Here is a 26,507-nt window from a genome sequence, read left to right on the forward strand (position 1 = left end):
AGTTATGCCCACTTACACCAGTTGAGAATCTGGCCCACAGTTGAGCAAGACACAACCTCCCATTCACAGTTAAATGTAGCACCTCTCCTTCTATTATAGTCCCATAACAGCTCTGTGACAAATGCAGCAATAGTTAACATGGCACAATAACATTAGAGAGCTTCATTGCAATTTAATGGCTGACAATGAGGAGAGCCAATACCCACATTAGACATTACCCACAGACCAATCCTCAGAATCCTCATATACTGACACCTAGGAAATCTTCATGTTGAGGAGAACAATGTGCTTTGTATACCACACAAGTCCTTCAGCTAGCCTTCCTTCACATATAGGGTCCATCTATGGTTGGAAAATAATCTCTTGTTGAAAGTGGTTGTCAACACCTAACACCCACCCCCCTTCCCTCGGTGTTCATTCTGTTGGGGTTCAGGATTGTTTGTCTGATACAGTTTGGCCCTGTTTACACTTCTTGACACCATTCTAGAGAAATCTACAGAACTGCTGGGATGTGATGGCTGGAATACTTTGTGTAACAGTGTTGAAACAGTTCAATTGCTCTAAACAAGCTGTTCTCAACACAAGTTGTAGGAAAGATCCACTAATAAACATTACTGTATATAGCTGTCAACATTCTAATGTAGAAAAATTCATAGAAGTCCCAGAGAAGTACAGAGGAACCATTTTTTTTGTCAAAGGTTTTGATGGAAGGCTAAATTTTGCAGTATTTATATAAGTGGGAAAACTTCATCGTGAAATGGAAAATTTCAATTTGATTTGATTAGAATTGAAAGGAACAATGTATCAAACACTTGTGGGTTTTTTGGCTCTCCCCCACCTCCAGAGGAGAGACGAAGAATAAACACAAATGTTTATGAACACTGAAAACTGAGTGCTGTTTTGGTTTGGGTTCTAATGAAATCAAAGCTAAGCAATTTTTTCATTTAGAATCATTGAACATTTTAAAACGTTAATGAATTTTATTATGAAACAAATTGTTGACTTAAAAATTTTTCATGGAAAATTACCAGATTTCTTCAGCTCTGCAATGAAGAAAATACTATGCCTTTTGTTGGAACTCTTTTTTTGTTTCCATTGTTCTTTAGGGCATGGACAGTCTTCGTTCTCTGTCTGTTCAGTGACTGGCACGATCAGGTAGGGCTCCTTTGTGTCACTGTAGTTCAAATACTAAATATAAGAATGAAAGGTATTAAAGTGGTGAAAAGGGAACTGGTTGCTTAACTGAGGAGTGGGAATCCTTTTTTCCTTCCTATGCTGCTAAAACCTTGACCTCCACTTAAACTGACCCTACAACAGCCCCTGACTAGTGTCCCAGTTTTTCACTCTGAAAATTTAGTCATTTTTGCAGCCACTTAAGGACCAGACAGTTGTGGAGCCAGGCTAGAATGAAAGAATTCTGGGCTCGGTCTCATGCTTGGCTCAGGAAAGTCTACTGTTACTGGACCATATTTGTGTGTGAAAGGCAATGTGTAGAATTAACTTCTACTCCAATAAGCAGACTTGTGTCTAGGGTAAAGAGAGTAGAATTTGTTTTTTACTCTGAGAGTAAGTTATCATCTCTTGCAGGCAATTCTTATCATGCTACTGTGTTGCTGTATTTTTTTTGGGCAGGAGGTTTGGGGACTGAATGGAGAGCAAAAAGACTTTCTCTGAAGTGTATGTTTAGGCCCCAAGAGTTATGGATTTTCGGTATATTCTCTCTGGTAAGCTGGTGAGGTGAAAAGACTCCAGTTGTCATGGCTGGGTGCTGAAAAACCTGTACCAGTTGTACTGCAGAGGGATCTCGCATGAGGGAACTGGATTTGTCCATTAATCTCCCAGGCTACCTCCACTGTTGCTTATTCTCCTTATTTATAAATTTTAACTAGCTTTATTTTTGGCCATTGTAGTGCTGACAATTTTAAAGACTTAAAGCACTGGAGATTGAACTACATAAGGGGCTAATGAGGCTGAGCTCTACCTATTAAATCCCCTTTCCTTTATTTCTTTAAGCAAACAAAAGCTCTTTGTGGCAGATACTTTTCTTTTCTCTGTTCTCCAGCAGCACAGCCGAGAACACTTGTTCCTCTCACCTTTGGTGAGGTGCTGCTGTAAGGAAGATGAGTCTTCTACACCAGACTTCACTAAGGGTATGTCTACACTGCAATTTATATACCTGCAGCTGACCCATGTAGATGTTTGGGCTTAGGCTCTGGGACCCTCCCTCCTTGTGGAGTCCCAAAGAGCGGGCTCCAACGTGAGTCTCAATGTCTACGCTGTAATTAAACAGCCCCAGAGCCCAAGCCCTTTGAGCCCAAGTCAGTTGACACGGTGGACACATAACTGCACTGCAGACATAACCTAAGAGTACAGGGCAGGGAGGGAGTGGTAGGGATCTAGTGCCTGAGAGGAGAACTCCCTTCACAGTATGTATAGAGAGGAGCTAAGAGGTATGCATGCTTATGGGGTGTTTTTTTCCCCCCCTCTGGAACTTGAAAAAACTTTAGCCTTCAGGGGCCAGATTTTTAAAGGTATTTAGGTGCTTAGAGGTGTAGAGAGGCATCTAGTTAGATTCTCAGAAGAACCAAATAGGAGGGTGGTTAAAACAGAAATGGGGTGAGGGGCTAAGACCCAGTCATGGGGGGAAGGTGGAGGTGACCTGACAGAGAGGTTGAATGTGGAACAAAGCAGCCTCTGACCCACTGGGGTTGAAATAGGGAGCAGAACTGTGGTGGGTAGTATGGAGGGTGCCTACCCACTTAAAGCAGAAAGAGGAGTAGTGGAAAGTTAGAACTGCTGGGAGCACAACTTATTTCTTGGGGAGAGGGAAGAGCCCCAAACTGAGATTTTATTTGGAAGATCAAAAATGTGTTTGTGGGTAATATAAACACTTACTTGGGAGACAAATGGACAAGAGAAGGAGAGGTTTCTTCCATTCAGCCCAGCTCTTTTGAGCACCAACCATCACTGACGTTCATAATTTAATCACATAAAACTATTTGAAGTCCACCAATATGCTTGCACTGTTACTATTATTGTGATTTGAATTGTAGTAGTATGTAGAGTTCTGACTAAGACCAGGGCCCTTGGCCTATATGTGTACCTAGTAAGAGACAATCACTGCCATGAAGAGCTTGCAGGCTAAACAGACAATACATAAAAGGAGGGGGAGAATGAAAGTAGTATCCTTGTTCAGTAGAACAGAGAATACAGGCATAGATTGGAGAAGTGACTTGCCCAATGCCATAGGAAGCTTGTGACAGAGGCACAGACTGAACCTCGATCTCCCAAATCCCAAGCCACAAGACCATCCTTTCTACCCATGACCTGAAAGCAATTTGGTCTCTGTGCTTCAGCATTTTTGATGGTGATGGTGATATGGACAACTGCCCTGTAGAAACTTGACTGACAGCACCAGCTCACTTAACTATTTGGTACTCTGTGTGATCAGAAAGTAATGACTTTTGAACTTCTAATGAACTTGGCTAGATGTGAACCAGTAGCCTTGAGTTGTTGAAAACTCTGTCCCACTTCTGGTCGCTTGAGCCATCTAATCTGCAGTGTATTACGTGAGTTGAATATTGGGTGCTTACACTGATGCAAATTCTTATGGGATCTAGGATGAAACTTAGAGGATTTAATTTTTCCTTGGGTTAACCACATAATTCATATAAAATATCAGTGTTTCTAACTTCCTGAAGCAGAGTTCTAATGTTCTAATTTTTGTCTACTCATAAGCTTTTTGGATCATGCTTTATAGAAGGTGTTTCCATTTTATTTTGCAATATTATAGTATGTTACATGATGCATTCTGTGAACTGTAGGTTACTGAGGACGTTTTCAGTGATCCATAAACCTATACATATACTGAATATGCATTTGATTGGTTTACTCTTTCCAGTAGATCTTGAGATTTATTTATTTTTAGTCCATCCCTAAATTATTTGCATCAATTACATCCTTGAAAGAACTATACTCTGTGAGGAAATAATTATAGAATGGAAGACAAATCATTGGAGGTTATTGCAGTTGAGCTGAAAGCTTGTTACATTTTTGGCAGATCTGCATATTGGCACCAATTTACTAATGAGTGCATTTTTAACACTAGTTTTGTCCTGCATAACTGAGCTATTAATGTAACTTTAATCAACTGAACTAGCACAACATATTTATAATCGATCAAGGGTCGTTAAATAAACGTTTGAATATAGATCAGCAGTATTTGTATAGGACAGTAAAAGTTTAAAAAAACCACTGAAATTTCTACTTTAATGAGAAGTTGCCTCAAATGGTGGTGTATATTTAGATGCAATGAAGTCTTTCCATGTTATGTTTTCCTGATATATTGTGTGAGGTATTAGACTTCTCTAATTAACCTGGACTTGAGGCATGGACTCATTCCTGATCTGCTGTATCCCTAATCCTCTGCTGAAAATTTTAAATGCTTTCTATAACGCTATTGCTTTATTGGTCCGCAGTTACAGTAGTAATGCACTGGAGCATGGGAATGCTCTAGAAAGGTGTTTTTTTTTTTTTTTAATAAGTAAAGCAGCAAAGACGGAGTCCAAGTGCGTCTGTAGGATTACTTGTTTTTTAAAATTGTTTTGAGGCCTGCACAGCCTTGTTGAGCTTAATGTCAACTGCCATGAAATGAAAAATAATTTGCAATTCATAATGTATTTGGAGCTTTGGTATCACTGTGTCTCATGACTGTCAAGCGCAAACAAACGAACAAAATCCTGGATGGTGATCAGACCTAATGGTGATGCTATATATGAAAGCATACTGAGCATGCTCTCTGGGAACAATCAACAATGCATCAAGAGACATTTGGCCCATTGCCTTAAACATTAAAAATCATTCTCCTATTTCTGCCCCTATAGAAAGAAAGGTAAAGCCCCTGTTGCTTTCAGTGGGAGCAAGATTGCAATACAGATTATAATTGCTTCAAAGCAGGTAATGACTTGTTCTGTTTGTACAGCGCTTAGCACGTTGGGGTCTTGGTCTATGACTAGGACCTCCAGTTGCTACAGTAATACCAATAATTACATAGTATCATTTAATGTCTGTGGGAAAAATTGTTGCCCTATCTAAAGTGGCTGGGATATGTGGGATAGAAGGAGCAAACCATAGGTGCGGGTAACCCTAGATATACTAACCTAACCCTCAAATAGCTTAAGAGCTGAGTAACTGAATTTTCAGTTTTGTGGCCAAACCTATAAATCCCCTCAAATTCTGTTTCAGGTTAACCCAAACCAGAATTCTTCCAGTTTTTTCTTGTCAAAACAAAAAGCTTCGAAAACTTTTGTTCTGGGTTCAACAAAATGTTTAATTGAATCCAAAATGTTGCATTTGACCCAAAACTGTTTATCTTAGTTTAATCTTGGGCTATATTTTTTGCCCTTTAAAAAAAATCCAAATTTCAAAATGAAACATCATGCATGTCTACGCTACCCCACAGTACGGACTATGGCTGGGGTTCTCAAACTGGGGGTCGGGACCCCTCGGGATCAAGAGGTCATTACATGGGGGGGGCGGGGTCATGAGCTGTCAACCTGCACACCAAACCCTGCTTTTCCTCCAGCATTTTATAATGGTGTTAAATATATTAAAAAGCATGTTTAACTTATGAGGGGGGTCACACTCAGAGACTTGTGATGTGAAAGGGGTCACCAGTAAAAAAGTTTGAGACCCACTGGACTATGGGGTGTGAACAGAAGTGCACGCTGAAGTGCTGCACTGTAACTACGCCATATAGATACTGAAAGTGCAAACTAAAAGGTTCCTAGTTTGCATTAACATAGTCCTCTTCAAACAGAACTATATTAATGCAAAGTAGAAACCTTTTGGTTTGCATCCACATCATCAACATGGGGGAGTTACAGAGCAGCTCTTTGGTGCATACCGCTATGCAAACCCCTCTGGTGCAAAAGGCGGGGCATGTTCATAACCTCAAAATGTGCCAACTTTTCATTTTGTATTTTGAAAATACTGAAACTAAACATTTTGACTTTCAAAAAATTTTTCAGCTTAAACTATTTTGCAAGTTGGCAAAATGTTTACCAACAAATTCAGTTTTGGGACAACCAACTATTTGTAGGAAAAACGTCACACAGTTGTAATTACAATGTTCTTAGTTGTGCTGCTAGTATGAAGTGTTAGAATTATAAAAACTAGCCAGAGTAAACTGGCATATATCAATCAACTCCAAAGGCATTAACCTGATTTCAACAAGCTGAGGATTTACCCCTTATTTCTGCCACATACGCTTTTTTGCATTTCACTCAGCTTAGATGGCTGTCTCATTTGTTTTTAGTCAGTTTCACTTTCTAGATTCCATGCACCAGTACAATGCCTTGTACCTGAGTATTTGAGGATTCCCAGGCCTCGAACCCTTGTCTCAAGAGGTTGAGGTAGCTGATGTTCCCACATTACCACTTGGCGGCTGCAAAGCCGTAGCCAAGGAATGCTGTGGAGATTAGGCACTGCAGCAGCAGGAAGTATTGCCCAATGTGTCTGGAGTCGCAGCACCCTGTGGCCTTCTGATTTGCCTGTGCTCCATGTTTAACCCTGGAGAGTGCCCCACGAAGGTGTCTGGGCAGTCATGAAGACTTGTGGTTTGGTGTGTCTCTACGACAGATCTTGCTTTCTGATCCCCATTCTCTGCCCCCATCTTAAATGTGACCTTGCATCCTGATGCCAGCCTGGTAACTACCTCTGATCTCCAGTGCCCATCCTGGCCTGACTCTCGCCTGTTGATCCTGGCTTGAGCAATTACTGTGGTCCCTGCTTGCTGATTCCCACCTTGTGGCTGTCCTTGACTTGTGGACATCAGCCCAGTGGGGACCACTAGGCAAGACTGTCTACTCCCTTGTCCTTTAGTTTCCAGCAATGCAGGGGAATGTTTAAATATTGAGCTGTTTGTAGTGAAATTAAAACTATATATTACATACACATTAATGGAAATACTTCCATTCTGTGGGGTCTTTTGTCCCCTTTTATTCTCGACATTTGTTTTGTCAAATTATATTTTTCTAAGCACAGGCTGAATTTTGAGCCAAAGCGCTTAAAAAAGAGAATATAGTTAAATGGCTTATTTGTCTGCCTGTTCTTTGTCAAATGGTCATTTACTAGTCTCTTAATCTACTTTTTACGTAGAGTCTAAGTACAAATCAGATAGCTGTTCTCCTATATAAAATCATACCGTGTGTAAGCAGGGGAATAGTCCCGCTATTGTGGGGAACTTTCCTGGCTTCTGCACTACCTCGGTGAAGTGGGCTAGTGAAAGGATCTGAGTCCTCGCTCCCACTTCCTTTACCCAGTGGCCTCTCTGCCCTTGAGGACTCCCCTTCCACTCTCCTGTCTGGCAGAGTCCTCGTAACCACAACAAGGCTGGGCGCAGGATTCCTGGGGGGCTCGACCCCCAACCCTGCTGTGGTCACCTAGGACAGGGGCTAGGGAGTCCCCACTCTGGGGTACTCTCTCTGCACTGGGCACTTCTCTGACCCACTGAGCATTACATACAAGTTAAAACAAATGCAAGTTATTTAATCAACAATTAATTTTAAAAAAGAATAAGGAAAAATGGGAAAGGTTAAAGGAAACACATCAGCCCGCTCTGTGGCAGGGAACATCACAAACAGTGTCTCTGGAACGACAGGGCAGTTCAGTCTGTTCCTTGTAGGTCCCAGGCCTGCTCCTCAGGCCCTGGCTGTGCTGCAGGGATGCTCTGGGTTGGACACTGGCTCTGGTGGTGGCCACACGCTCTCAGGCCCTAAGTGGTAGGACCCTTCTTCCCAGTGTTGCCCCTGCCCTGTCGGGGTTACGATCCAAGCCTGGCCTGCAGAGCCTCTTGGCTGAGGTGTCTCCCTGTGCTGGACCCGTTGCCCAGGGTCCCCCTCGCTCTCCCCAGCTGCTCACCACACCCAGCTCCGGTCTGCTCCAGCCCAGCTCCACCACTCTGTCTCAGTGCTGCTACTGCTCTGCCTCCAGCTCCCTGGGCTGCTTCTTTGGCCCCTCTGCCTCTGGTTGCTACAGCTCTGCTCCCAGCACAGGTCTGCTCCGCAGGCTGCCTCTGTGACTCTGCTCCCAGCACTGACCTGCTTCCTGGGCTGCTTTTCTGGCCCCTCTGGCTCTGGTTGCTGCAGCTCTCCTCCCAGGGCAAGTCTGCTCTCTCTGGGCTGTGCCTCTGACTTTGGGGCTGCAGCTCTGCTCCCAGGACAGGGTCTGCTCTCTCTGGATCTGGCCCAGCTCTGCTCCCCAGCTCAGCTTGGGCCCCTGCTTCCTCCTTAGCTCGGCCCCACTCTGTCTGACCCAGGCAATTCCAGCTCACACAGAGGACGGGACGTCTCCGGCCTCCTGACTCCCTGATAAGCCTCCTGGGGACTATCAGTCGTAGGGTCCTGATTTCCCATAGACCCTTCCCCTTTTAGTACTGGGAGCTAGCCAACCAAAACACCCCCACTGAATGTCAGTAAGGAGGCAACAGTCCCCTTACACGTGTACAGCCAAGGAGTTTGGCATGAAGTGCAGCAAGGGAATTGGCACACTTTTGCCTTTGTGCCATGTGGAGAGAGATATTTGGCCTTCAGGTGCAAATTGTCAGAGGCAGTGTCTCTGATCTAGCAATGGAACTGCTTATACACTTAATTTTTTAAATAGATTTTTAAGATCAGAAAGAACCCCATTACGATCATCTGGTCTGATCTCTTGTGTAACACAGGTCCTAGAGTGTGAGGATAAGAACCTCACTTTATGAAGCACAAGTACCATCTGTCTTGAGTATGAAAGGAAAAACCTTTGGACAGGTCACCAGGATGCAGAGTGCAGTACTATGCGCTTTGGCTCTTTGCTTTGTAATTGTTATGGCTGCCCAGTACACCAACCCCCTAGGGTGGCAGTAACATGTAAGGTGTACTGCAATTAAGCAGCGAGCACTGTACGTGCATTAGCAGCTAGGTCTTGTTGGGGCTAGTCCTGGTGGGTCCCAATAAACACCCAGACATGTGGCTAAGTGACAAAGTATTTTACTAGGGCTGTCAGGAAAGAGAGAGCTTGCAAATAACCTAGGTATAGAGGCTTAAGCAGTTACAGTTCAAGTGAGCAATAGCAGTTGTTTGCATCTATGGGCAGTCAGATCAAGAGTCCGGGCTCTTCAGCCCTAGTGCCTGCAGTGCCCTCACCAGCCCAGTTTCTATTTCTGCAAATAAGCCCTTACAGCCTTCCAAGCCATGTTCAGTTAGTCTCTCTTATTGGGGCCCTCTGCACTGACTCCCTGCTCAGCTGCTGATGTTCCCCCATAAGTCCCACACAGAGCTGCACTCAGCTGTATTATCTGGCAATCACAGCTTATCTCAGAAATTGTGGGCAGAGCTGTACATGGGGCATCTCTCCAGCTCCCTGCTGCCATGTGGCTCCCACTCCCAAATGGACCTTTTCCCCCTTACCTGGCCTGGAAAAGGGAAGTGTAGTGGGGGAGGGAGCTAATAGTCCCCTGCTTTGCAGAACAATTACAAGTTACGTAAATTAGGTGAAGGAAAAATCATTGCCTCAAAATAGGGGGAAAGGCTAAATCAATGACTTGTTTAATGGTGGCCTGACACACACAGCGTGTGATACACAGTTCACATTGTGTCACACACTTTAAAGGATTTAATCAAGTTAAATGTGGCTGTTTGGCCACTAGCACAATTCAGTAATTATTAGCATCTAAGGGTAGTTCAGATAATTTCTGAGAAATGTTGGAAAAGAGATTCTCTGTCTGTGCCACACAAAATAGAGAGAACTGTAGATATCTGAGATTGCGTGGCATCAGTTAAAAGAAAACAAAATGGAATAGCTCAAAAATTAGGTGCTTCTCTTCTTAAAATTCTTATTTTACTAAAATAATTGTCCTCCTTTAGAAAAGATGACTCAAGTTGGGCAGGCAAAATTTTATATACTTCTGTTTACACCCATCCCATCTATGTGTTGGCAAAGTTCACATTTTGGTAGGCCAGATTCAAACTTAATTGAAGTCTGTAGAAGTATACCCATTGGCTTCAGTGGCAGATTAATGATTTTGCCACCCTTAGGCCCTGAAATAATTGCCACCCCTGGCCCCATATGAACTTGTTTTAGTTTTTTACAAGTTCGTTTGAACCCAGCGGCAGCTCCCCGCGACCCCCCCAGCTCACCTCCGCTCCGCCTCTGCCTCCTCCCCCGAGCCCGCCGCCGCTGCTGCTACACTTCTCCCCTCTCCCTCACAGTGCTTTCGCGCAGCAAGCTTGAGAGGGAGGGGGAAGGAGGGGAAACGCGGTGCGGCCGGGGATTTGGGGAAGAGGTTGAAATAGGGGCGGAGTTGGGGCGGGGCTGGGGGTGGCGCGAGCACCTACCAGTGCCGGATAAAGTTGGCGCCTATGGCTATCATAAATTTGCCACCCTAGGCCTAGGCCTTGTCGGCCTAGGCGATAATACGCCGTTGATCGGCTTCGGATTAGATCCTACGTGTGCTTGGTTTTTTTGGTTTAAAATCATTGTCCACCAGTCCAATATTCAAAAAAAAAAAAAAAAAACCCTTTCAATAATGTACATATGATTTGAAGAAAACATTTTGGTAAGCTTTCAAATTTCCAGATGTAAATGTGAGGAAAGAAATTATCGAAATTTTTTCTAAACCCTCAAGCATTCTTTCTATTGTTCCATCTTAAGGGTGAAATAACTTTGATCCAGTATCCTTGATAATGTCACAGCAAACCTGGTGGCTGAACTTTGTGACTTTGTCCTCACCCACAACTATTTCAGATTTGGGGACAATTTATACTTCAAGTCAGCGGGACTGCTATGGGTACACATGGTCCCACAGTATGCCAACATTTTTATGGCTGACTTAGAACAACGCTTCTTCAGCTCTCATCCCCTAATGCCCCTACTCTGCTTGCGCTACATTGATGATATCATCATCATTATGTGGCCCCTTGGGAAGGAGGCCCTTGAGGAAATCCACCAAGATTTCAACAATTTCCACCACACCATCAACCTCAGCCTGGACCAGTCCACACAAGAGCTCCGCTTCTTAGACACTACAGTGCAAATAAGTGATGATAACATAAACACCACCCTATACCGGAAACCTACTGACCGCTATTCCTACCTACATGCCTCCAGCTTTCACCCTGACCACACCACACGATCCATTGTCTACAGCCAAGCTCCAAGATACAACCGCATTTGCTCCAACCCCTCAGACAGAGACAAACACCTACAAGATCTCTATCAAGCGTTCTTAAAACTACAGTACCCACCTGCTGAAGTGAAGAAACAGATTGACAGAGCCCGAAGGGTACCCAGAAGTCACCTACTACAGGACAGGCCCAACAAAGAAAATAACAGAACGTCACTAGCCGTCACCTACAGCCCCCAACTAAAACCTCTCCAACGCATCATCAAGGATCTACAGCCTATCCTGAAGGACGACCCATCACTCTCTCACAGACCTTCAGAGCCAGGCTGGTCCTTGCTTACAGGCAGCCCCCCAAACTGAAGCAAATACTCACCAGCAACCACACACCACAAAACAAAAACACTAACCCAGGAACCAAACCCTGCAACAAACCCCCGTGCCAACTCTGTCCACATATCTATTCAAGGGACACCATCATAGGACCTAACCACATCAGCCACACCATCAGGAGCTCGTTCATCTGCACATCTACCAATGTGATATGTGCCAGCAATGCCTCTCTGCCCTGTACAGTCTCGATGCAAAAGAATAAATGGACACACATCTGACATCAAGAATTATAACATTCAAAAACCACTAGGAGAACACTTCAATCTCTCTGGACACTCAGTAACAGACTAAAAAGTGGCAATTCTTCAACAAAAAACCTTCAAAAACAGACTCCAAGGAGAAACTGCAGAACTGGAATTAATTTGCAAACTGGACACCATCAAATTAGGCCTGAATAAAGACTGGGAGTGGATGGGTCACTACAAAAACTAATTTCCCCCCTGCTGATACACTCACCTTCTTGTTAACTGTTTGAAATGGGCCACCTTGATTACATTGGCCTCATTAGCACTACAAAAGTGATTTTCCACCCATTCTTGTCAACTGTTGAGAACAGTCCACTTCCACCTTAATTGAACTGGCTCGTTAGCACTGATCCCCCACTTGGTAAGGCAACTCCCATCTTTTCATATGCTCTGTATTTATACCTCTACTGTATTTTCCACTCCATGCATCCGATGAAGTGGGTTTTAGCCCACGAAAGCTTATTCCCAAATAAATCTGTTCGTCTCTAAGGTGCTCCTCGTTGTTTTTGATCCAGTAGTTATTTAGCTTTAGGTATGAGATATTTCAGGGAAACATACCATCACTGACAGCTGCTAAGGGCAGGGCACCAGACTAGATGGAATATTGGGCTGTACTGAAGTCTGTACATGACCATTCCTATTGACCTAATAGATCTTTTCTCTTCCCTGTGGCACCTGAGTACCTATGTTCATTTAATGATACTGGAATGGAAGGTTGGTATTATGAGTAAGGAACAGGACTGGGGCCTGGGAGCTATGGATTCAGTTCCTGGCTCTGCCACAGGCTTTATGGCCATTGGAAAGTCATTTAAGTCCCAGTTCAGCCAGCTTCTTCAGTGCATGAGGAGTCCCATTTAAGTCACTGGGACTACTTGTGCTTAAAGTCAGGCACATGCCTAAGTGTTTTGAAGACCCCAGTTCATCTTTTTACTATGCCTTAATTCCCCATGGGGCTATTTACTTATGTAAACCCCACTCCTGTTCCCCTTTTCAGTAGGAGGTTGTTAAAGATAGGGTAAGTCTGCCTTGTGGCTTTTTACTCAACTTTGGGGTTGCTCAATGTGCTCTGCATTGTGTGCCAGTATGTGCTCCTCTCAGACCAGACCAACTCAGACAAACCACCAGGAATGAAGTTTTATTTTCTAAGGAAACCTAGAACACAATTCCAGTCCAGCAGCCGCCTGTCTACTTGCCTCATGCTCCCAGCTTTGATGCTAAACCTTCCTGCTGGGAGGGCAGAGCGTACTTCCTGGCAGGAACCAAGACGTTTTCACAGCATGCTGCAGTTCATAGTCCACAGCTTGCTGTTCCCACACTTGCTGCTGAAGCACGCTAGACTTTAGGGTAGCACAAGGGGAATTTAAGCATCACCATTCTGTCTTGTCTATTTAGACTGTAAGCTCTTCAGGGCTGGGACTTTCTTGCTGTGTGATGCCTACCAGAATGGCATTCCCATGTCATCTGAGGTCAGTAGTGGCTACTCTACTGCTAAGAGAATGTTTGCATCCAGTGAGTAGAATAAGCTATGTCATTTCAGCAAGGCAAATTCAGAAAGAAGAAATAAGTTTATTATATAGTGTAATTCTAAGGGAGTTGTTTGTGAGTAGTGAAATCTGGGAGAGATTAATTTTTTTTCAAAGCAATTTACTCAGACATACTAGAAGGGTGAATGCCCTGGAGTGAGAACACTGTCGCTTAGAACAGTGCAGCCACATGTCATTTCAAATATATAGTTTTCACTGAAACAGTGAGGTTGTGGGATTTAAAAGGCTGGCCCCGACACAACCTTTACTATGGAATTGCAAATGTAACATTAGATGTAATGTTTCTTTTCAAGACCTAATGTCATTTTCCATGATTGTATCTGCTGTTCCTTTCAGGATTGCATTGTCTTCTGGATTTTCCTCTGTTTGGGGTTTCTAACGCCTGTCTTGTATCAATGTCCAAATATTCAGTGACTCTACCTATTCTAAGCCAATCATGCAAGAGTAAATGAGATGCCCGTACTGAACTTATTTAGATGCTTAATAAAAATGTTAATCAATTGGTCTGTTGGTAGTATGCATACTATATGCAGGCTTTAAATTGAAAAGTGATATTTATTTCCTGAATTACAAGAATTGTTTTATAGCATTCTAGCTCTATATTTTTATTAGGCCTCTTACCTTTTGGATAAGCCATATAGTGGGTTATCTTATAACCTGGCAAGTGGTTTTGTAATGCAATGACTGGCCAAATGCATATACAGTGACTGTACAGATATATGTGGCTGCACTCGAGATTCTGATTCTATTCTAGATTAGCTTTATAGGCCTGATTGTTCAGAGGTGCTGTGCAATTGTAACTTCCACTGAGATAAATGGGACTTGTGGGTGCTCCACACCTTTTTGAGTTTGGGTTCTATATTTTCCAAGAAGGAACTATAATCTTCTTCCACCAGTGAAGGTGTTGTCAAGACAAATGCTTCCTTAACAGTCGCAGTTGTTCCCTGCTGTTGAGACAGCCTGACCAAATGAGATGGAAACCGTGTTCCCATCCTGATATCCTAAGTAGTAAGTGCCAAGATTCCTGACTGGAAAAGAGTTGGTGAGTCCTGTTCCTCGTCTCTACCTGCGCATGGTGTGGGTCTGCTGATGACTTGCCCTGTTTTGTTCCTGGCAGCAGGGCCCCTTGCCCTGTTGTCTGTGCTCCACTTGCAAATAGCTTCTGAGGTGTCCCCATCTTCGCAAGGAGGAGAGTAATGTTCCATTCACTCAGTGGTTCACTCAGCCTTCACTCTTTGGATATATTTTGTGTGGGCTCACTGCACACTAAAGTCGGTGGGTTTGCCGTATGGAACCCCTAAGTTACCATCAAATGTTAAGTGTTTTGAAGTTTAAGATTGGATATGCCATCAAAAGTTCACGTTAGAGCTGTATACAGTACATCAATCATGGGTTGGGTTTGCTGGCTATTCTGAAAAGTCGGGAACAATCTCCTTTTGCGTTGAACAAAATGTTTCCTGTGATTTGAAATAAATGTTTCATTTTTGAATTACAGCATTTTTAATACACAAAATAGAACTTAAGGAAACTTCAAAATGAAAGTCAATCTGATTTAAAAACTGTTTTAAAAATGTTTTCAGAAAAATTAGGCAATAGTTTAGACTGAAACAGTTAAATTAATTCAATGCAAATTCACAACATGTTTTGGTCTGAGTCTACATTTTTGCCCCCCACACCGAAATTATTTTTTTTGATTGAAAAATCTCATCCGGCTCTAGTTCACATATGTTTCCCTGTATCTTAATATAACCCCAAATCTTTGTCTGTTTATCTTACTCAGCTAACTGGAACTTCTCAGAGTTTCATATGAAACCAGAAAGCATAAAGGCATATGTCATTTTTAAATCTTGGACCCTAGTTGGAGGAAGGTTCAGATTGGTTCTTGTTGTAGGTAGAAGATCAACATTCTGTTCTTGCTGGCATATGTAATCTTGGGCAAACTGCTTCACCTGTCTGTGCCTGAGTTATTGGTATATGTTGGGAATAGGAACTGCGTTCTGGTTGTGGCATTGATTTTGAAAGGTTTCATATGTATTTTTGAGTACTATGAAGCCACAAGTCATTAATAAATCCTATTTGTTTAAGAGCGATTACCTCACCTTGTCTCATTGGAACAACTTCTATTGGTGGAAGGTACAACCTTTCAGGCTACATAGAGATCTTCTTCACATCTATATAGTTCAAAAGCTTACAACCTCCACAAACAGAAGTTGATCCAGCAAAAGCTGTTACCTGCTGCCCTGGGACCAACGTGGCTACACCACTGCAAACAGCTGCTGGTTTATAACAATTCAATATGCTGTGGTTTTACAGTTGCCAAAGGTTAATGTGAGCCTGAAAGCTGGACTACAAGTTGTAGTAGGTATTAAAAACAAGCTGTCACCACATTTTCTTTGTTTTGTTCATTGCCATCTTGCCAGGGCCTAATCAGTAGGTGAATACAACATTGGCAAAGGATACTGGCCTAGAAGGGCCACTGATTTGATCCAGTATCATAGTTCCTATATCTTTGTGCTATTAAGATATCAGAATCTCTTTGCTGTAGAATCTGAAGTGACATACAAGTGGTAACACGCAGCTCTACATGGAGATAAAGTCCATCCATCAGTACCAGGGAGTTTTTAACCTGCTCCCAAGTTCAGTTTGAAGCTAAAGGTCTCACAGAAATGGTGCTTATTTGTTCTGGCTGGCTGGCTGGAATAAAGAGGAAAAGGCTTCTTTCAGAGGGTGTTCAGTGCTCTGGCATGTTGAGTGTTGTGGAAAATCTGGGATATCCTAAACAACCTTAGCACTTGTCTGCATGGGGAAATTGATTGGTATGTGACAGCTATGCCAATAACTCCCTGTCAGGATGTTCTATTGTGAAATAAAAGTTACTTTATTCTGGTATTATAATTTTTGGAATTTTATTACAACACCCCGTATGATGGGATTTTGGCCAGATTGGGATTTTAGCACTACCACTCTATAAACATTTACTGCTTAAAATTGTATGGGAATAGATATTGCTCAGGATGAATAATTCTTTCTGGTTACTTTAGACTTTCTTTACCTCGGTGTACAAAGCTTTCCCTTTTCTGTTCTAATATTCAGTAGTTCAACTTTTGTATGTGTAATCCCATGCATATTTGTACATACTCATGCAATAGTGCTTTATAGGAATTAGGAATTAATGGAATTAGTGGAATAAGGAATTATTTTGTCTTGCAGTTTTCTTCTCACCTTTGTCTATTGTTTATAAATATTAGAAACAACAATTTAGGAGAGAAGGAAGAAGTCTAATGTTAGGACTACCCTTGAAACCTAAAGGGAACAGTATCAGCCTTCAGCTCCAAACACTGTAAACCAACCCAGCAAGTTATTTAGTGGCAGCGTAAGTCATTAAATTGACTTTCATTAAGTAACCCCCCCCCCCAAATGCTAGTGTTAAATTGCATTAAGGGTCGGTAGGAGATGGCTATAACAGTATTTCACTGATAGCCGCCAAATGGACCTAATGTGACAGGTGGCTTTATAGGGGATGTAATTTGGTCTCTATACCACGACAGTTCTTTGACATTTTCTACAAAAACTGTCAACTATGCCCATTGACTGTTAAAATGGAAAAATGTCACCTGCTATGTAATGACTTGAAAGAACCATTTACACTGCACTTCATTAACTCCACAGAAAAGGAATCAAACTAGTGTCCGAGAGGAGGATGAGTCGATTATTTTCCACATCTTAAACAATTTTGGAAATATACTGCAAGTGGTTCCATCATTTGGGCAGTGCCTTGTGGGAGTGAACAGTTATCCAATTTAGCCATTAGCACATTAGCAATGTGAAAAAAGGGGAGAGAAGCACACACTTCTATTACCAGGCTGATGGACCAGTCAAAGTAGTTGGGGAGCCATTAGGTGATATATTGCCATCCTTACCAAGGTCTGTAGCAATTGGAAAAATTCCAAAGCATTTGGGGCCTTCAGAGATTCAGACACTTGCCTTCAATAAAAGTTTTGTGCTTAGTGTTGTTCAGACAAACCGTTCACGAAATGATTCAGAATAGTATTGTATACTATTCTAAGCCTTGCACCATCACCATGGTGTTAGAGCGCCTATAGAAGGGAGTATGGAATATGTGTGTTTTTAAGCAAACGGGAAAAAGTACAATGTGAGAAGCGATTTGATTCAACATATGGTTCCACATTTTATCACACATAAATCTAATAATTTGGAGAGAGAAGCGTGGTGACAATGTATGTCTATCCAATCTGTCTGTCATAAGTATTTATATCGTATTGGTTCCTTTCTGTTTGTTCATACAAGTGGTACACTATTGGGTTGCTCTCCTCCACTTCTGGAAGGCAGGTTGCAGCTGATCACTGGGGATTGTGGGTGAAATCTGGCTTTCAGAGAATCTCACTCAAGCTCCTTGGCCAGCTGACTTCCTGTGGCTTAGTAAAGCAGTTTGTCCAACGGCAGTTCTGTGTTCTTTGTTTTTCAGCAGAATTCTTGTTACTCCCCTTGGATTCCTTTGTGTTGGCAAGTAACTTTCAAAAGATTCCTCTGCAATGGGGGTGGGGGAAAGCCATAGATTCATTGACGAACTGCAATTATGTGCAGGTTTTCATGCCCATCTGTGTACAGACGAATAAATAGGAAAAACTTCAGTGTTTCAGGATGACACTGAACTCTTCTTCTCAGCAACTATCTTTATATCCCAATAGTTGATAGCAATCTGTAATTCATTGTAGGTTCCCTGCTTTCTCAGTTTGGTGTGGCAAAGGTGTAAGGGGTAGTAGCAATGTGAGGGTAGTGGTGGTGGTGGCGGCAGGATCATGGAATACCGTTGTCATATCTATCTGGGTGACTGAACAGTTAAATCCTGTTCACGTATTTTGTCTTTAAAACACATTTGGGACATCTCTGGATTTGGTGTGTGTGAAGGAGTGCAGCTTCAATTACACCAGTAACTTAGTTGATCCAATAAATTGTCTTGTCCGAGAAGATGACTCACTTTCGCAGGATCTTGTGATGAAGTGGCAAATTGCTCAGCAATTCCTTTGAAAGAGCTTCCATCTTTCTTCAAAGTATAAGACTAGTGGCAGTGGTGGTGAGAACAAGATACTAGGAAGTCAGAATTAGGGCTGTTTGACAATCTCCTTCAAAAATTTGTTTCTATGGAAACTTGTGGTTTTGACATCAGGAAAGTTGTCCCCAGTCTGCAGAATACTTTTGAGGGTTGGATGACAAAGCAAAATATTTCAGTTTTGGCTGAAATTTTTTGGTGTTCACATTTCTGCCAAAAAAACAACTGACTACAGAAAATTCACAAGAACAAACTTTTTTTGTTTTCATTGATTTCCACAGTGGGGGAAACACCCCTGCTTTTTTTTTTCTTCTTTAATCAGCTCTACTAAGATTCCTTAGTTGAATTCCTGACTTGACCAATGACAAATTATGTAACCTGAGGCAGAGCTAGCACTAGACATAAGCAGACTAGGCAATAGCTTAGGGTCCTGAGCAGCTCAAGGGGGTCCTAATTATTAGTATGTGGTGTCTGTGGGGTGGGGGGAGGGGCCCCCAAAGGGATAGCACCGCCAGCCGGAGGACGGGTATTCAGAATCTGACATATGTATGCTTCCAGACTGTTTTCCATGATTTGCTTACCTCCCTGCTGACCTTGCAACCTTCTTAGCTGTTTGGCCTCAGAAGAGAGGAGACATAATGAAATGTTCATGTTTCAGTAAGTTATGCTCTGGAACTTCTTGGCTGGGGAGCAAGAGAGGATTTAGGTGATTGGCTGCTACCCATGCAGCTAATGTAGAGGTGAAACTAATAGAACAAGAATGGTAACCTGAGAGGCATGAAGAGCTAAGAATGGAGAGGTAAGAAATTCCTTTCTTGTTGCAGTAACATAAAAATGTGTGACACTTGAATTCATTATTCAGGCAAAATTCATTTGGGTTAGGCAAACTGGGGAGTTAATATGCTTTAAAGGATCAAGTGTATTTCTTGATTTTTGTTCAGAAACTTTTGTTTCAGTTACAAATACATACTTATAATTGCAGTGGCCTCTGGATTAAAAGAAATGCAACTTAACATTGTGATAAATCTGGCATGATATCTAGTCATATCACTGATCCATATAACACTTCCCCCCCTTATTATATAACTTGGATTACTTGGTGCTTTTCTTCTGAAGACTTCCCCAGGACTGTTGCAGTTAAGTCTCACAAATGTAAAAAAGCCACTTCTTAGGGAGTTTGCATTCCATCCAGCACTTGGCTCCAGAAACGGGGCATTTGCCAAAAGCTTTTAGAAAATGCCATTGAGCTCCATTCCTGAACGTGGATCCTGTGTTGGAAACATGTCTTGAATGTCAAGTTCTCTATTGTATAACATTTGACAATGTTTATGAAACTATTATTTCATATCACATTTATCCATCCTTGATTTTAGCCTTACTGATTGGGGCGCAAGTTGAATAAGGAATACCAATGCAGAACAAACTTGGCCAAGCTTCAGAGTTCTCGGACATCCAAGTTGATATGCAAATTTGCCTGAATGTAAATCATTTGGATTGTTAATCTTTTTTTATATATATATATATATATATATATATATATATATATAATATAAAAAAATCTTTGAGGCAGTTTTATTGGCATAGTCATTAAAATGCACACACTGATGTTTTTTAGGTGTATTGTAAGTGTCATAAATTGAACCAGTTGAGGTAGGGAAAATTTCCTGTTGAGTTTAACTGTCAGATTTACACAGCAATTGACAAAATGCCCTGTGTATAAGGAGCATGAAATAAATGTAGAGGCTTCATTTTCAGTCAGCAAGCCTGCGTTGATGCTCTGTGGCACTTTGTTCTAAAGTACATGAATTAAAATTTCTGTCTTTACAGTAAAAACTAACCAACGGTTGTGGGTTGACAGTAATTTTACTACTTCAGAGGATTTTTGTGTTGTGTGGTGTATTTTTTCTTCTTTTTTTTTTTTTGCTTTGTTTTATGGAAGAAGGTCCTTGTTTTTGTTGTCAATCTAAAAATATACATAGAGAGAGAGAAACTGGCCCTTAATTTTTTTTCTCTTTGCATGCTAAAGTACTGTCCTAGAATACATACATTTAAGGAAATAAAAAAAGAAACTTTAAAAGTCAGAAAACCTTGAGGCGTTTTCCCTCCCACCTTAAGGTGTGCCTTTTCAAACTTTTCTCGCCCAATTGTAATTCTTCTGATACTTGCTGCTTAAACGGTTCGCAATGTGGTGAAGTCTAGGCAGTGAATGTCAATCAACTGAAGCAGAGGAAGCAGTTCAAGGTTGTACAAGACCCATTCTGATATGAATACTGATTAACAAATCCCTGAAGGGTAGGAGTGGAGGTTGTTTATAGCCTTTCTCTCTCTCTCTCTCTCTCTTCCTGATTCAAGCAGCAACACCAGCTGGCTTCACTTCTCCTACTTCTTCAAAAGAGTGTATGATTTAAGCAGTGCCTACACACGACCAGCTACATAGTTCCATCATTAGAAAGGAGTTAATTACACAATCAGATTAGATTGACTAGAGGCTTCTCTTCTTAATGGGTTCTGCATGTACTGTATCCGGTTTCCTTACTGCTCTGCTTGTGTTAATTTGAGGCCCAGAGACCAAGCTCCATCAGCATAGATTTAGGGAGGATTGTAAATTGCCTTTGTGGCCCCTGGATTCTGGGGGTAGCCAAAGACTAATAAAGTGCTTGGGATAATCTTTATGCCTGGATGCTCATGGCCCTAAAATGTTGTCTTGGCAGCTAGGAATAGCTGGATCACAGAGGGGTTCCAACTATGTCCTCTTTGGCTTGGCCACATCCAGTACAGTGAGGTCAAGGGTAGTGAGAGGTAATAACTCAGCCACTGCATAGGCTCTGCACCCTTGTGCAAAGGAAATACCCACATAAAATACCATTCTGGCAGTGCAAAGCCACTGGTAAGCTGCCATTCAACTGAAGTGGGAGCCAGAATCCAGACTATAATATTTAATATATGGCTCATAAGGCCACCAGTGGCTTGGTTTTCTTTTGCTTCTCATTTTAAGAGCCTTATTTTAACTTTGTTAGGATCTTAATCGTTTGGAAAGGACATTGTCTTGCTATACAGGACTTCTGTAGTCTTACCTGGTACATCACCTACAGTCAATTACTCTGTTTTACGTCTGAATGTAGAGCTGATAAGGGAGTGGTACACAGAAATCAGATTGACACCCAACAGAATCAAGAGGCAGTGGGAATATATTTTATTTTGTTTAAAACAAGAATTTCTGTAGACTGATTGTGTAAATCATGTCAGTTGACTGTGAGCCATATTGATTTTTATGAATCTGGCATAATGCATATTGATTAATTTATACAATCTGTGTGCAAAAGGCCCACCTACAGTATGTGTTGAGTTGGTTTGGTTATACTGGAAAAGTACTCCGTGGCCCATTGATCCTGTCAGATATCAGAAGCCCAGGAACCAGGTCAGTGCTTACAGGAGAGACAAAACACTTACAGAAAGCAGTATTCATGTTTGAGTAGGTAGCTTTCATTCCTCTGAATCTTAACTCCTTGCTGGGCCTTGGATCAGAGAGAAGGGCAGAAGCATGCAGTTGTTGGCACCATTCTTGGTAACAAAAGATTAGACACTGCTGAAGAAACACTCGGAATTAAGATTCACTTAAACTCAATATTTCTTAATTCATATGGAGAGAATATTCGATCACTAACTACCACAGTGAGGAGTGCTGTAGGAGATTGATTGATTTTTATTGTCTGGTCCCAATCATATGACATGGATCAGTATTCTAAAAGGTTATAAGCACGTCAGATGGCTGGGGTCAGGATCCACTGATGCTAGTGGCTGCTCTTATAACTGTTGGTGCAGCTCCAGTGGAGCTTGAGGATAAACTGTACAATTTTTATTTTTTAAACTATGAGCTATTTTATCTTGGCTTTCACAGTAACAGGCTAGCATGCATCTTTGCTAGTCCTTTTTATTTATTTATTTTTTATTTAAACTGATCAACAGATCAACTGGCAAAACAATTGGTGAAGCTGTCCTGGAGATGTTTGATTAGTATCAGACACTTATTGTAGTAGTCTATAATTTCAATTTTGCAGGCTCCTTCAGATGTAGATTTCACACACACCCCATGCCCCATACCAGCTTCAATTCCATTCCCCAAAATCCATTTTATATACTACATAGCTATCTTCCCTGACTTAGAAATCTGTCCCCACCACATCTTCAGACCCCTGCCTGTAGACTAATGATTAGAGCAGGGTTTCCCAAACTGTGTTCCGTGGACACTGGTGTTCCGCATGATGTGAAAAGAATCTAGAATTTAATTTTGACTCTTGCACTTGATTTTTGTACTACTTGATACACGCTTTCCAGTTAGAAATCGTTAAGTTTATTTTAAATTTGTATTTTTGCTTTGTTTTATAAAATAAAAATATATTTGAGCATAAATAACGCACATTTTTTATTTGCAAACCAAACGCCTACAAAATAATATTATAAGTGTTCCGTAATAGGCTAAAAAGTGTTCCGTGGACAAAACAGTTTGAGAAACGCTGGATTAGAGAATGCAAGGTGTTTGTAGCTGTGTTGGTCCCAGGATATGGAAGACAAGGTGGGTGAAGTATTTTTTATTGGACCAACTTCTGTTGGTGAGCAAGACAAGCTTTTGAGCCACAAAGAGCTCTTTGTCAGGTCTGGGAGAGGAACTTCCAGGGTCACAGCAAAATGGATGATGGGACAGAGTGTTTAGTATAAGTAGTTCACATTGTTGGGAACCATTCAATATCTCTGGACACACAATAGCAGATTGAAAGGTAGCCATCCTGCAGCAAAAAAACGTCAGGACCAGACTTCAAAGAGAAGCTGCTGAGCTTCAGTTCGTTTGCAGATTTGACACCATCAGCTCAGGATTAAACAAAGACTGTGAATGGCTCGCCAACTACAAAAGCAGTTTCTCCTCCCTTGGTGTTCACACCTCAACTGCTAGAAGAGGGCCTCATCCTCCTTGATTGAACTAACCTCGTTATCACTAGTCTGATTCTTGCTTGCATATTTATACCTGCCTCTGGAAATTTCCACTGCATGCATCTGAAGAAGTGGGTATTCACCCACAAAAGCTTATGCTCCAATACATCTGTTAGTCTATAAGGTGCCACAGGACTCTTTGCCTCTTTTTCAAGATAGAATGGCCTGAAACCATAGGACAAAAAAGGGGCGGGGAGGGAGGGGTTAGTTGGTTACAGATAGTTGTAATAAACCATAAATCCAGTGTCTGTTTAATCCATGATTTTTGGTGTCTAGCAGAAGAATGAATTTAAGCTCCCAGGGTTGTCTTTTGAAAGTATTGTGCAGGGTTCCTTTGAGGATGAGAATTGATAGATCAGATATAGAGTGATGGCTTTGTGAAAAGTAAACCCCCAGGTGATAGCGTGTTGTCTTCTATCATTTTCCTGTGTGAGTGTGTCTCATTTCACCCATGTAATTGTTGTTGGGGCATAAAGGGTACATCTACACAGCAACTAGATGCTCATGGCTGGTTCATGCCAACTAGCTCAGGCTTGCAGGGCTTGGGCTGCAGGACTGTTTTTGTTGCTGTGTTGACTTCCTGGCTTAGGCTCTAAGACCCTGCGAGATGGGAGCATCCTAGAGCTCAGGCTGCAGTCTGAGTCCAGAAGTCTACACAGCTATGCAACAGCTCTGCAGCCTGAGCCTGGCGAGCCCAAGTTGGCTGCCATGAGCCAGTTGTAGATGTCAAGTTGTTGCATACCTCATCCAGTGCACTACGGCAGTGTCCACACATCATGTTATGATAGGCATGTGTTGGATCCGTGGATCTTGAAAGATGTGTTGCAGGGGATGTTGATCTTGGTAGCAGTGGAGATAGGCCTGTAGGTTTTTGCATATGTTCTGGTAGCATCTGGTGCCACCTTTAGTTGGTGTGTCCTGGTCTGTGGGGGAGCTTGCTTTTGATGATTAGCTTTGAGAGGCTGGGGAGGAGGATGTTTTGAAGCCCAGAAGAGGGGGTACAGGAAAGATTTCTTGCAGGATGGGGTCCCTAGTGAGTATGGGTTGTAATTGTTTGATACCCCATATGGGTTCCAGTGTCTGGTGTAAAGGGACAACAAGGGGTGTGTGGTCAGAGAGGGTTTTATTTCTGTATTGAAGCAGGTTCTCTCAAGGTATTTGGGTTACCTGTTTCATGATGTGCTTTACTTCTCTGGTGGAGCGTCCTTGTTTGGTGAAGGCAGTTTTGAGAGTCTTAAGGTGTATATCCAGGACTTTCTCCTTGGAGCATGGTCTGCAGTAGCCTAGTGCCTGTCTGTAGATAACATTTCTTTGTGTTCTGAGTGTTTACTGGATCTATAAATGTAGGTGTGGTGATCCATGGGTTTCTTATATATGGTTGTCTGCAGGGTTCCACTGCTGAAGCTGATCATGGTGTGAAGGAAGTTGATGCTAGTATGGGAATGTTCCAGAGTGAGATTAATGGACAAGCGGTGGTGGCTGAAGTTGTGGGGGAAATCTCTGAGGGAACTGAGGTCACTTATACAGAAGATAAGGAGTACTTGTGGCACCTTAGAGACTAACCAATTTATTTGAGCATAAGCTTTCGTGAGCTACAGCTCACTTCATCGGATGCATACTGTGGAAAGTGTAGAAGATCTTTTTATACACACAAAGCATGAAAAAATGGGTGTTTACCACTACAAAAGATTTTCTCTCCCCCCACCCCACTCTCCTGCTGGTAATAGCTTATCTAAAGTGATCACTCTCCTTACAATGTGTATGATAATCAAGTTAACCTGGATTTGTGCTGGAAATGGCCCAACTTGATTATGTGGTAATTGTGATTGGCATCATCATTGTTAAAGAACTTTTTGAGGCGAAGATGGCAGAAGAGAATAGAATGGCAGGAAGCTCAGGAACACAGGTGGGGTTGTTGACTAGACTTAGAAATGTAAGCGAACAGCTCACCACAGCTGTTGCTTTTCATAGAACTAAGCTGCTTTATTCATTTTTCAGTGGGGACATTGCTGTTCAAAACCAAGTTCCTTGTGCTTGTCTTGAAGAATCACAAAGATTAAGCAGATGTCGCCCAAGTGACATCAATGTGCCCATGGGCAATGTGTTGAATTTTTGAGCCACATTTTGGCCAACTCTAAATGGCTCTTTTTTTTTTCTTAACACATGGAACATTGGTATCTATCCATTGTTTCATTAACACTTCTACAGAGTCAATTCCTAATGAGATCAGGAGTGACAGTATATAATTCTACAGCTAAGAAGGAAACAGTTTATGGTAGTAAGAGAATGTGGCTGCTGCTGAACAACTGAAGTCCAGTTAATATAGTATGTGATCTCAATAGGTGCCATTTTGGGGGAGGGAGGGAATACCAGGATGTGTTCTGTGTATGTCTTTGGCCGATCCTGGATGTTGGGAATGTACAGGAAATGAAATTCTTCTTGGCCCCTTCCTCACTTTCCAATCTCTCCCCTATATTGTGCAGTACCTAGCAACTTAACTTAGTGTTGGAGATCAAGTGACTGGATTTCTTTATAGCCACTATTTTTGTTTTGTGTAGCTTATCTTGTTCAAATCACCAGGGATCCCTTCAGAAGAAGGGCTTCAGAAGCACAGTTTGCTTGGTGAGATGGCACATTCCATAAAGCAAGTATCCAGAAGTCACTCCTGAACTCTTGTCTTCTACACAGCACTGCAAGCTTGCCAGTGGGTCTGAATTGCCTGGGAACATGTAGCTACCATTCTCAATGGTTTCTTGATTTGTGGCCTCATTTCTGAAAAAACAATTAGAAATATAATTGTGATTAAGAAATGAGGAGGGTTGGCTGAGGAAGAGGAGAAGGAAGATAAGAAGCAATTCAAGTTTTAAAAGTGCAGTGATGGAAGTAAGTTAGCCCCTGGAGAGTGTTTCATAAATTGCAAAGGGGGGTGGGGAAAGGTAGGAAGAACACTAAACTCTGTTGCAATAAATTATTGCTCTCCTTATCTTCTTCAGACAAGTACCATTGAGAAAGGATGGAGAAGCTCCCAGTGCACCCTGTACAGAATTAAGTTGGTATTCAGAATTAGAAATTTACATTTTTTATTGCACTCCTGCATGCCTTTGTAAGAG

General features: G+C 42.0%; 1 protein-coding gene across 3 annotated transcripts in view; it reads left to right on the top strand.

Annotated features, from left to right (window-relative positions):
• Positions 1-26,507, top strand: part of GRID2 (glutamate ionotropic receptor delta type subunit 2) — a 1,015,652-nt gene that overhangs the window by 13,962 nt on the left and 975,183 nt on the right. The window contains exon 2 of one of the 3 annotated variants that reach the window (XM_074950596.1): positions 1,107-1,155. The exons of 1 other annotated variant lie outside the window; for it this stretch is intronic. The gene's annotated coding sequence lies outside the window, so the exon portion shown is untranslated. Of the gene's footprint in view, positions 1-1,106; positions 1,156-2,062; positions 2,151-26,507 lie in introns of those variants that run through there. One more of the 3 variants, XM_074950598.1, reaches the window with a different exon arrangement.

Source organism: Natator depressus, chromosome 4, assembly GCF_965152275.1.
Source record: "Natator depressus isolate rNatDep1 chromosome 4, rNatDep2.hap1, whole genome shotgun sequence".
Taxonomy (NCBI): domain Eukaryota; kingdom Metazoa; phylum Chordata; order Testudines; family Cheloniidae; genus Natator; species Natator depressus.